General features: G+C 42.1%; 1 non-coding gene across 1 annotated transcript; it reads right to left on the reverse strand.

Moving 5' to 3' along the window:
- Window positions 1–1,318: 1,318 nt before the first annotated feature.
- On the reverse strand, window positions 1,319–1,425 carry LOC140828755 (small nucleolar RNA R71). The gene has a single exon (XR_012117321.1). It is a non-coding gene; the product is annotated as a small nucleolar RNA R71 (small nucleolar RNA).
- Between the last annotated feature and the right edge of the window lie 11,226 nt (window positions 1,426–12,651).

Raw genomic sequence — 12,651 nt, forward strand, 5'->3', positions numbered from 1 at the left:
TTCAATTGAAGTCTAGCTAACTTCCTTTGATTATTTCATGTTGTTAATGATTTCGATAGAATAATTGACAATAGGATCGAAAAGCATAGACCACGGATTTACAATTTTAGTAGATATACGGAATTGGGTACGTGTCGATAGTGATAATTCACCCGGATGAAAGCTAGCGGATTCCATAGAACGTAATGCAATCGTGAACTGTTAAATAATTGAGGATACTTGATTACTGCATGTTTATGATTAGTATTAATATAGCTCGACAGAGTATATTAATTAGTCTAGGGAATTCCGTCGAATGCACGAGTAAAAGTCGAGTATAATTATTTGAACACGAGCGGTAGGTGAACTGATAATTCCCAACAAATTCGCTTCTCATTTGATTTACATCCAATTTAATCATTGATTTCTTGATTATTTGTTCTTGCATTTTAATCATTTTAGTTATTAAATTCACTTTATTTTAATCACCAACTCAATCTATCGTTGCTAAAGAAATTGAAGTGAAAATAAGAATATTGTAACGCAGTCCTTGTGGATCGATACTCGTATTCACTTACGTTTATTATAACTTGACTATCGTGCACTTGCGATATTTTAAATCGAGCTTTCATTTATAAAACAAATTTTGGGACTATTCACTGTGCAAGTTTTGCTCGATCAAGTTTTTGGCGCCGTTGCCGGGGACTGTTGATTCACAATTTTTCTATTTTTCATTTAAATTCTTTAGTATTATTTATTTTATTGTTAGTTGATACTCCTATTCTGTTGCAGATTTTTCTTGTGGTGCATGCGAAGATCACTCGAAGTTGAGCTTGAGCCTTTTGACCCTGAGATCGAACGCATTGCTAGACGCCGAAGACAACAGCAAAGACTCAAGGAACAAATGGAGAGGCACGAACAAGAGCAGGAGGCGGACCGCCAAAATGAGAGACGGATTGAGATGCCACGCCGTATACCGATGATGGATTATGCACAACCGTCTCTTGATGGAGCACGTCCAAGAATCGTGAGACCAGTCATCCGAGCTAACCAGTTTGAGATCAAGCCAGCTATCATTCAGATGATTCAAAACACTGTTCAATTTGGGGGAAGTGCACTTGACGACCCTAATTCTCATATAGCTGATTTTCTTGAAATTTGCGATACATTTAAGTTTAATGCTGTGTCTGATGATGCTGTTCGTTTGCGTTTATTTCCATTTTCACTAAGAGATAAAGCTAAGGCGTGGTTAAACTCTTTGCCTGTAGGGTCTATCACTACATGGGAGGATATGGCGAAGGCATTCCTGATCAAGTACTTTCCTCCGTCGAAGACTATGAAGCTGAGAGCCGACATTACTACTTTTGCTCAATATGAGCTTGAGTCACTTTACGAGGCGTGGGAGCGATACAAGGATTTATTGAGGAGATGTCCACACCATGAGCTACCTCTTGGGTTAGTTGTTCAAACTTTTTACTACGGTCTGCTTACTCCTAACCGTACCATGATAGATGCTGCTGCCTGTGGTAACTTGCTGAGAAAAACGGCTGAGGAAGGATATGAATTATTGGAGGAGATGGCTGCTAGTAGCTATCATCCTCATTCTGATAGGCAGAAACGAGGTGCTGGAGTTAATCAAGTTACTGATTTGTCTGCGGTGTCAGCACAGTTAGAGGCTTTGAACAGAAAGATTGATGGGATGAGTGCGAGTGGATCGACTATGCGTCTGCAAGAGATTTTCTGTGATAAGTGTGGAGGTGAGCATGACGTGCAGGATTGCCAAGATGGCAATCCATTCTATGTGCCTGAGGGAGCCAAACACGTGGGATTCCAGAACCGTCCTAGAAATGACCCTTATTCAAACTCTTATAATCCGGGATGGAGGAATCACCCAAACTTTTCGTGGGGAGGTCAAAACAACCAAAACCGCCAACAAAGAGGTCCACCACATGGGATGCACCAAGGATTCAAGCCAGAACCGCCTAGGGAGGAGAAGTCAAATTTAGAGCAAATGATGACTAAATTTATTTCAGCAACCGAGACGAGATTTCAGAATCAGGATGCATCCATAAAGGGGTTAGAGAATCAAATTGGGCAGTTGGCTAAGTTAATTGCTAATAGGGAGCAAGGAACTTTGCCAAGCAACACGGAGACTAACCCGAGAGAGCAAGTGAAAGCTGTGGAATTGCGTAGTGGAAGAGCACTCGAGTCTAATGAGGAAAGGACCAAGCATGGTGAGGATGAGGTGGAACATCAAGGAGGTAAGTCTTCTAACTCTACATTTACACCTACTGCACCGAATAAAATTGTTATCCCTCCACCTTTCCCCGCAGCAATGAAGAAAGCTAAGTTAGATGCACAATTTGGTAAATTTATTGAGGTATTCAAAAAACTGCATATTAACATTCCTTTTGCTGATGCCTTATTGAATATGCCAAGTTATGCAAAATTCTTGAAAGATATCTTGGCGAATAAGCGGAAGCTAGAAGATCATATGACTGTGAACTTGACTGAAAATTGCTCCGCTTTAGTTCAAAACAAGATGCCTCCAAAGCAAAAAGATCCAGGGAGTTTCTCTATACCTTGCATTATTGGTGATATTAATTTTCATAAAGCTCTATGTGATCTTGGTGCGAGTATTAATTTGATGCCCTATTCTGTGTTTAGGAGACTGGGATTGGGTGAACCCAAGCCAACTAGGATGTCATTGCAGCTGGCTGACAGATCTGTCAAGTATCCACGTGGGATTATCGAAGATGTCTTGGTGAAAGTGGATAAGTTTATTTTTCCTGCAGATTTTGTAGTACTTGACATGGAGGAAGATTTAGAGATGCCTTTAATCCTAGGGACACCATTTCTGGCTACAGGGAAAGCACTGATTGATGTTGACGAGGGAAAATTGAGACTGAGAGTTGGAGAAGAAGAAATTATTTTTGTTGTCTTTAATACTCTCAAGCACACAATGCACAATGATAGTTGTTTTCGTGTTGATGTCTTAGATTCTCTCGTTTGTGATTTTGTGCAGGATGGATTGCAAGAGCCATTGGAGGCCACTCTCACTACGGAAAAGCAGGAGGACGAGTTAGACGAGGAAAAGATGGAGATGGTAGCTCACTTGAATGCCATTCCACCTTGGAGAAAGCAAGTGAGGCTTCGACTAGAGGAATTGGGAGACAGAAAAGATTTAATGCCTCAAAAGTCGAGCCTAGAGGAGCCACCTACTTTGGAGCTCAAACCACTACCTCCACATCTCAAGTACGTATATCTAGGAGAAAATAATAAACTGCCTGTTATTATTTCTTCTTCTTTGACAGATGATATGGAGAGTAAGCTCTTAGAAGTCCTTAAGGAGCATAGAGGAGCATTCGCTTGGAAAGTTGCGGACATCAAGGGGATAAGTCCTTCGATCTGCATGCACAAAATTCTGATGGAGGATAAATACTCACCCCTAGCACAACCTCAAAGGAGACTCAATCCAAAGATGCAGGAGGTCGTAAAAGCTGAAACGATCAAACTTCTGGATGCAGGTATTATCTATCCTATCTCTGATAGTGCGTGGGTAAGTCCTGTGCAATGTGTGCCTAAAAAGGGTGGGATTACTGTTATTACCAATGAAAAAAATGAGTTGATTCCCACTAGAACTGTTACGGGTTGACGTGTGTGCATGGATTATAGGAAATTAAATGATGCAACCCGTAAAGATCACTTCCCCCTGCCATTTATTGATCAAATGATTGAACGATTAGCCGGTCATGAATTTTACTGTTTTTTGGATGGGTATTCGGGATACAATCAAATCACAATTGCACCTGAGGACCAAGAGAAAACTACTTTCACTTGCCCTTATGGTACTTTTGCGTTTAGACGTATGCCCTTTGGTCTATGCAATGCACCTGCTACATTTCAAAGATGCATGACCGCTATTTTTCATGACATGATTGAGAATTTTCTTGAAGTTTTTATGGATGACTTCTCCATTTTTGGCTCTTCGTTTAATGAATGTCTAGAAAATTTGAACTTGGTGCTTATTAGATGTGAAGAGAGCAATTTGGTGTTAAATTGGGAGAAGTGTCATTTCATGGTGCAAGAGGGGATTGTGTTAGGGCACAAGGTGTCAGAAAATGGAATGGAGGTCGACAAAGCCAAGGTGGAAGTAATCAAAAATCTACCACCTCCGTCATCAATCAAGGGAGTCCGCAGTTTCTTGGGGCATGCTGGTTTTTATAGGCGTTTCATTAAAGATTTTTCTAAAATCGCTAAGCCCTTGTCCTCTCTATTGATGAAAGATGTTGAGTTTAATTTTGATTCTACTTGTCTGCAGGCATTCGAGATACTCAAGGAGAGTTTGGTGACAGCACCTGTTCTGACTGCCCCTGATTGGGAGCTACCGTTTGAGGTGATGTGCGATGCTAGTGATACAGCTGTTGGTGCGGTGTTGGGTCAAAGGAAGAACAAGGTATTTCATACCATCTACTACGCAAGTAAGACTTTAAATGATGCTCAATTGAATTACGCTACTACTGAAAAGGAATTACTTGCTATAGTATTTGCTTTCGAGAAATTTCATTCATATCTTGTTCTGTCTAAAGTGATTGTGTATACAGATCATTCTGCCCTAAAATACTTGCTCGCTAAGAAAGATGCAAAACCTAGGTTAATTAGGTGGATTTTACTATTGCAAGAATTTGATCTCGAGATTCGAGATAAAAAGGGTGTAGAAAATGTGGTTGCTGATCATCTGTCTAGGCTTGAGGATGTTAGAATTAATGGCGTTGATGCTGATATAGATGACTGGTTCCCTGATGAGCAATTGTTTGAGGTGAATGCATGCCCTTGTTAAGCCAATTTTGCCAATTTTATTGTCACCGGCACACCCCCCCCAAATTTATCATTTCACCAAAGAAAGAAATTCTTTTCTGACGTGAAATATTATTTTTGGGAGGAACCGTTTTTGTTTAAAATCTGTGCAGATGCCATGATAAGGAGATGTGTAGCGGAGGAGGAAACCAGTCAAATTCTGAACCACTGCCATGACCGTGAGGTAGGTGGTCATTTTGGACCCATACGGACGGCATCTAAGGTACTTGAATGTGGCTTCTATTGGCCAACTCTTTTTAAGGATGCTCGTTTGTATGTTCTCAATTGTGATAGATGCCAACGCACAGGTAATATTTCCAACCGTCATGAGATGCCTTTGAATAATATTATTGAGTGTGAAATATTTGATGTGTGGGGGATTGATTTTATGGGTCCTTTTCCTGCTTCTTTTGGAAAGAAATTTATTTTGGTGGCAGTGGAGTATGTGTCGAAATGGGTGGAGGCAGAGACTTGTGCCACGAATGATGCACAAGTGGTGTTAAAATTTTTAAAGAAACACATTTTTAATCGATTTGGTACACCGCGTGCAATCATAAGTGATGGTGGCACCCATTTTTGCAATAAAATTTTTGATAAACTGTTGGGCAAATATGGTGTCACCCACAAAGTTTCCACTCCATACCATCCCCAAACTAGTGGACAAGTTGAAGTGTCCAATCGAGAGATTAAGAGGATTTTAGAAAAGACGGTTAATGTGAATCGAAAGGACTGGTCCATTCGGTTAGATGATGCTTTGTGGGCTTATCGTACTGCGTTCAAAACACCTATAGGCACTACACCATATAGGTTACTTTTTGGTAAAGCATGTCATCTACCCGTAGAATTAGAGCATAGAGCATATTGGGCGACCAAGGCACTAAACTTTGATTTTTCTACTTTGATTTTTCTCTTGCAGGTGAGAAACGATTGCTGCAGTTGAGTCAGTTGGATGAGTTCCGAGGTACAGCTTATGATCTTGCCCTATCTTACAAGGAACGCACCAAAAGAGCCCATGATAAACACATTGTAAGAAGAGAATTCAAAGTGGGTGAAGCAGTGTTGTTATACAACTCTCGCTTACGACTTTTTCCGGGCAAGCTGAAGTCCAGATGGTCAGGACCATTCATCATAGCCAAGGTGTTCCCATCAGGTGCAGTGGTGTTGCATGATGGCAAGGAAGGGACGTTTACTGTGAACGCCCAAAGATTAAAGCACTATATTGGTGGCACAATTGAGCCACAAATTGGAGTCACTCGGCTCCATGACAGTCGTTGAGGACATGGGTGAAAAGTCGAGCTCTAGACTATAAATTGAGAACTACCTCTACTCCTTATTTTGATTTTAATTAGATTTTTTTTAGCATTCGCATCATTTGTATTTAGGTAGTTGCATGGCATGACATTCATTGTTTTTATTTATTTTTTTTTCGAGAGTATCTCGCTAGGGCGGTCAAAACCGACCGCCCCAGCGAGCCGTCGTTTTTAAAAAAATTTTTTTCACCGAATATACCTCGCTAGGGCGGTTATTTTTGACCGCCCCAGCGAGGCGTCGTTTTTAAAAAAATTTTTTTTCACCGAATATCCTCGCTAGGGCGGTTATTTTTGACCGCCCCAGCGAGGCGTCGTTTTTAAAAAATTTTTTTTTTTTTTTTTTTCACCGAATATACCTCGCTAGGGCGGTCACTTTTGACCGCCTCCGCGAGCACTCATATTTTTTAAAATTTGTCTTGGCGAGAACCCCTCGCTAGGGCGGTCAAAACTGACCGCCCCAGCGAGCACGCGTATAAAAAATAATTGGTCACCGCAAACCACTCGCTAGGGCGGACACTTTTGACCGCCCTAGCGAGTCGCGCAGACTATAAAAAAAAAAAAATTTTCCCCTTTCTTCCCCACTTCGAACCCTACCCCTTTCCTCTCCAATAATCGGCGCCTCCTCCTTCTTTTAAGCTCAATTCTTCTTATTTTGTGATAATTTCAGGAAAAGACTCGATCTTGGATGCTACACTCCACCGGGACGCGTTTACACTACAATTTCTTCTACTCCGGTCATCTTCCAAGGATTCCGGCGAGCTTTTCCGGCGAACTTCGAAAATTTTCCGGCGACTTCAGACTCTTTGCACTCCCATCTCGACATGGCACCTAAACGGTCTAAGGTAACTCACGGTGCCTCTAGTTCTCGTTCGACTCCGTCTAATTTTGTTAATGAGAAAGCTAGGGAGCGGTTTGAGCATGCTAAACTACATAGAAAACCAATCCCTGAGCGAGGGTTTACTACATCTGTTATTAGTGATTTTCCGGAAGTCTTAGTAGAGGGACGAGGGTGGAGTAATTTCTTAGCACAACCGAATGCCGCGGTGATTCCGGTTGTGCGTGAATTCTATGCAAATGCTCCGGAGCGGAGTGAGCCTAAGGCATCTGTGCGGGGGCGTCTAGTCCCGTATGATGCGAGAACTATCAATGACTTGCTGGGTTTACCGTCGGTCGATGACTCTGAGTTTCAGGCGTGGGTGCTCAACCCGGACTATGATTTAATTATTCGCACGCTCTGCTATCCGGGCACCACGTGGAAACAGCCGGGGACGTATACGGTTTTTCTTGAAAAATTTTTGAGAGTGGACGCGGCAATGTGATATGCGTTTCTATCTAAGAGATTGATGCCGGTCGGGCATACGAGCGATGTCCAGCGTGAGCGGGCGGTTGTTCTGTATGCCATCCACACTGGGATGGCGATTGATGTGGGCAGACTCATCTTTGGACAGCTCAACATGTGCATAAACAGCAGCAATTTGGCGTTTTATTTTCCGACGATCGTGACTGAGTTATGTGCCCGAGCGGGGGTGATAATTGCTGATGATGATGAGTGGCTACCACCGATGAGAGCCATTGATGACGCTCTCTATCGATCCAAGAGGGAGAAGAGGCAGGCAGAGCTGCCCGAGGATGTGTTTTTCGAGTATGGGGGCGCCGCTCACCCACCTCCGGCGTTATTACATGCACCGCCACCTCCGCAGCCACGCCGCCGTGCCATGCGAGATCGCATCAACGAATTGGGCGCTTGGGCCACATATCAGACTGAGTATCAGGCCGTGAATCAAGCTCATATTCAGAACGTCGAGTACTTGGTACAGGGGATCTCCACGCATTTGGGCATCGACACATCCGGCCGGCCTCCTGTACCCGCATACCCGCCACCCTTCCAGTTCCAGTACCATTATCCTATGCCGCCACCAGCTGACGAGGGAGTCCCACCACCTGAGCATGACGAGGAGGAGGACTTCTGATCAGGGGAGTTTACTGTTTCCCCTTTCTTTTTTTATTTGTTTGCTTATTTCAGTCCTTGCATTTGCATTCATGCGTTTTTATGTTTGTTTTTAGTCTTTGTTTCGTTTTGTGCTATGAGGACATGGCACAACTCTAGTATGAGGGGGTGGGTAGTTTGTTTTGGTTGTTTAGCAATTTGTTTTAGTTCATTGCATTTCTTTAAGTTTCGTTGCATTTCTTTTAGTTGGTGTCGTTTATGGTGAGAAGACATAGTTTATAAGCCAATGATGATCTTGAATTGATAGTTTACAAAAATGTTGATTGGGTCACTTCGTGAACGGTACTCTTAATTGTTGAAGCATAAAGTTTGGTACAAAATTTGAACTTTTGAGCACATTTGCGTGGGGACTAGGATTTTGTAGGAATAATGGTGAAATTTGAAAATTTTGCTTCGTTAACTTGAAAGGCACCATTTATGAGTTGATTTAGCATGCAAACCCGTGAAAATAAGTCGCTAATAGTGACCTTGATTGAGAAAAGTTGATTTGCCTTGAACTTTACTTGTACCTCCTCTCCAATGCACTAATTAAAAGATCAAACTCCCAACCGGATATAATCCAAAGTGATATCATTCTTAGCCTAGGGAGTACATGTGTGAAAATTGTGCATTCAAAAAAAAAAAAAAGGAAGAAAAGAAAATAAGGAGATGTAAGGTGAGGGGGAGCCTAAATAAAAGGAATGAAATTCTATTCCTAGGATAAAAGTTGGAGATGTAAGGAGACGAGGAAAGTCAGACGCAAAAGTCTTGACGATTGCACAATGAAAATGATCGGTGTACTCCCAACTTTTTAGCCACTTGAGCTTATTTCCCTTCCTTTCGACACCCCTATCTGCTCTTAAAAGTTGAATAAAGTTCACTTTATGGCTAGTGATAAATGGATACGGGAATGCATGCTAGTGAGACTTGTATTGAAGTGCTAATTAAGTGACTCGCATGATTTGATAATTGATCTATTTGACGTACGAATGACTAGACCCATCACGACACACACACGTTCAAACTAGTGTTGATATTTATGTGTAGATGAGAAATGAGTATTCGTTTGCGATTTGACTTGACTATGATTGGTAGTGGGAAAGTAAACTGAGGCATGAACATAACCGTTGTCGACTCACCATTGACATTTACTTGTGTTGGTTTTTCTTGTTTGAGTTTGTTTGTTTTTGTTGAGTTTGTTGAGTATCTCGTGCTTTAACCTATTTTACTCGAGGGCGAGCAAAAGGTTAGTATGAGGGGGTTGATAGGACTCGTTTTTACGTGTTTTTAGTGTTGGTTTTGAGTCGCATTCATGCATCATATTAGTTTGTTTAGTTTAATTTAGCATTCATTTAGCATTATTTAGCATTTGGCTGATCTCGTGTATTTTGTGGTGGTTTTGTAGGAAGTGGACCAAAAAGTGGGATTTTATTTGCATAGCATCGAAGAGGTCTCGCTGGGGCGGTCAAAAGTGACCGCCCCAGCGAGCATATTGGCCTAGCCGAGGAGTTTCTGCGCGAGTCCTTCGCTAGGGCGGTCAAAAGTGACCGCCCCAGCGAATCCATCGATGTGAACGAGAATATTTTGCGCAAAGCTCTCGCTAGGGCGGTCAAAAGTGACCGCCCCAGCGAGACCAAAGACACGGCCAGGAATTTTAATTCGAGAATCACTCGCCCCAGCGGACAATCTTGACCGCCCTAGCGAGCGACGCAATCCGGGAAGATTTGTTTCCAAGTTTTGTGGACTCTATCTTAGACCATAACCTAATACACGAGAGAGGCGCCGTTTTGGAGACTATTCTGATATTTTCCATCACTTTTCTTGGGAGGAAGGCTAGTAGCAAGAGAGACTTTCGAAGAACTCGAGAATTCCAAGCGTCGCAGCCTTCATCCGTCGTCATATTTTAGTATTTTCATATTCAGTGTTTTATTTCTTGCATAGATTGTTGATTTTTATTATGAATTTTGTTGGCTAAACTCTATATTTGTTGGGATTTGAGGGGATCCTACCCCGTACTCGTTGTTTAACATTATTTATCGACGTTTTTATGAGTGATTTGTTTATGCTTTTGTGTTTTCTTATTTCAATTGAAGTCTAGCTAACTTCCTTTGATTATTTCATGTTGTTAATGATTTCGATAGAATAATTGACAATAGGATCGAAAAGCATAGACCACGGATTTACAATTTTAGTAGATATACGGAATTGGGTACGTGTCGATAGTGATAATTCACCCGGATGAAAGCTAGCGGATTCCATAGAACGTAATGCAATCGTGAACTGTTAAATAATTGAGGATACTTGATTACTGCATGTTTATGATTAGTATTAATATAGCTCGACAGAGTATATTAATTAGTCTAGGGAATTCCGTCGAATGCACGAGTAAAAGTCGAGTATAATTATTTGAACACGAGCGGTAGGTGAACTGATAATTCCCAACAAATTCGCTTCTCATTTGATTTACATCCAATTTAATCATTGATTTCTTGATTATTTGTTCTTGCATTTTAATCATTTTAGTTATTAAATTCACTTTAGTTTAATCACCAACTCAATCTATCGTTGCTAAAGAAATTGAAGTGAAAATAAGAATATTGTAACGCAGTCCTTGTGGATCGATACTCGTATTCACTTACGTTTATTATAACTTGACTATCGTGCACTTGCGATATTTTAAATCGAGCTTTCATTTATAAAACAAATTTTGGGACTATTCACTGTGCAAGTTTTGCTCGATCAGTACCACTGATCCATTCGTTGCAGAGGGATGAATTAGGTCACTGGAGAGTTACACTTTGATTATCTGCGGATGAGGGATGGAGACAGGGCCAAGTGCACCATTTACATGCTGAGGAATGATGCGTCCCTACGGTGGGAGGGAGCCGCACATGCAGTGGATGTGGCTACTCTCACGTGGGCCAGATTCATGGAGATTTTTTTCGGGATGTATTTCCCAGCTGACGTCAGGGCCCGCCTTACGAGAGAGTTCATGAGCCTCCGGCTGGGGGATTTATCTGTGGTGGAGTTAATCCGCAAGTTTGACAGGGGCTGCCATTTTGTGCCCATGATAGCAGGAGATGACGCCCAGAAGCTGAGGCATTTCCTGGACGGACTGAGGCCTACTCTCTGTCGGGACGTCATGTTGATGAGGTCGGCGAGTTATGATGAGGCCACTGCCTGCACTTTTCAGGCAGAGCAAGCACTGCGAGACATAGACTTTGAGATGCAGCGGAAGTGGTATTAGGCCCATTCCAGTTCTCAGCGACAGAAGAAGCAGCTTACGGGGCCACCGAGATAGCAGGGGCAGGAGAAACCCCAGGGAAAACCTAGAGGGCCAGGACAGCAGCGACCACCCCGGGCACCAGGGGCTCCTAGGCAGGAGGGAGAACCGTCATGCAATCAGTGCAACAAATATCATTATGGCATATGCATGTGGGGCACCTACAGATATTTCGTATGCAAACAAGAGGGCACAAGGCTGAAGATTGCCCTCAGAACAAGGGTCCCACTACCGGCAGAGCATATGTGATGCATGCCGAGGAGGCTGAGGCGGAGCCTGACTCTACTTTGATTACTGGTAATTTTACACTTAAGGCTATGTGTTTATCGCTTTGATCACATGTGGTTGCATGATCAGTATGTGAATTGACTGTTGGTATCGATAACATAGACGGAATTACGATGCATGTTCTATCTAGTTGAAGCTACTTACGTAACTTCTGTAATTTAGAGGAGTTATTGGTGTCAATTTCCAAATTTTGTAAATTTTTGGGGTTAAATTCTAAATTAAGATTAGGGTCATGTTGCAATTTTTGAAAATTTTAAGGACCAATGTGAAATTTTTGAACCTTAAGGGGATTAATTTGCATTTTTTGATTTTTCTGAGGTTGAATTTCTAATTTTTGGGAGCAACGATTGGGTTAAATCAGTGATTATTCGAGGATTTTGGGTTAATTGCCAATAAGAAATTCCGTAAGTTCAACACTATTAGATTTGATGGTATGTTTTGTCACATGGAGGATATACATTGCAGGTGTAGCCATACATACATTGCTAGATTCAGGGGCTACGCATTTGTTTATATCTGAATCTTTCGCGAAGCGACTAGGAATCATACCAGTAGCGATGAATTCAGGGTTCAGAGTATCAATCCCATCCGGGGATCATATGCTCACATCCTGGATAATGAGAGGATTGGAGCTTAAATTGCAACGAAAGGTAGTACAAGTAGATCTGATGTAATATCATTGCCAGAGTTTGACATCATTTTGGGTATGGACTGGCTATCTTCTCACGGTGCAGTAACAGATTTTCAACAGAGGTCAGTTTCTGCCAGACCACCCAGTGGGAAGCCGATTATTTTTGAGGCAGCTAGACATCAGCAGTTCCCACACGTCATTTCCTGCATGGGTGCAAGGAAGCTTATCAAGAGTGGCTGCGTTCTTAGCCAGCATCGTACCAATGTCAGAGCCAGTCAATCAGAGGCTGGAGGATTTGGATGTGGTCAGTGATTCT

This window comes from Primulina eburnea, chromosome 3 (assembly GCF_022965805.1).
Source record: "Primulina eburnea isolate SZY01 chromosome 3, ASM2296580v1, whole genome shotgun sequence".
NCBI classification, from domain to species: Eukaryota; Viridiplantae; Streptophyta; class Magnoliopsida; order Lamiales; family Gesneriaceae; genus Primulina; species Primulina eburnea.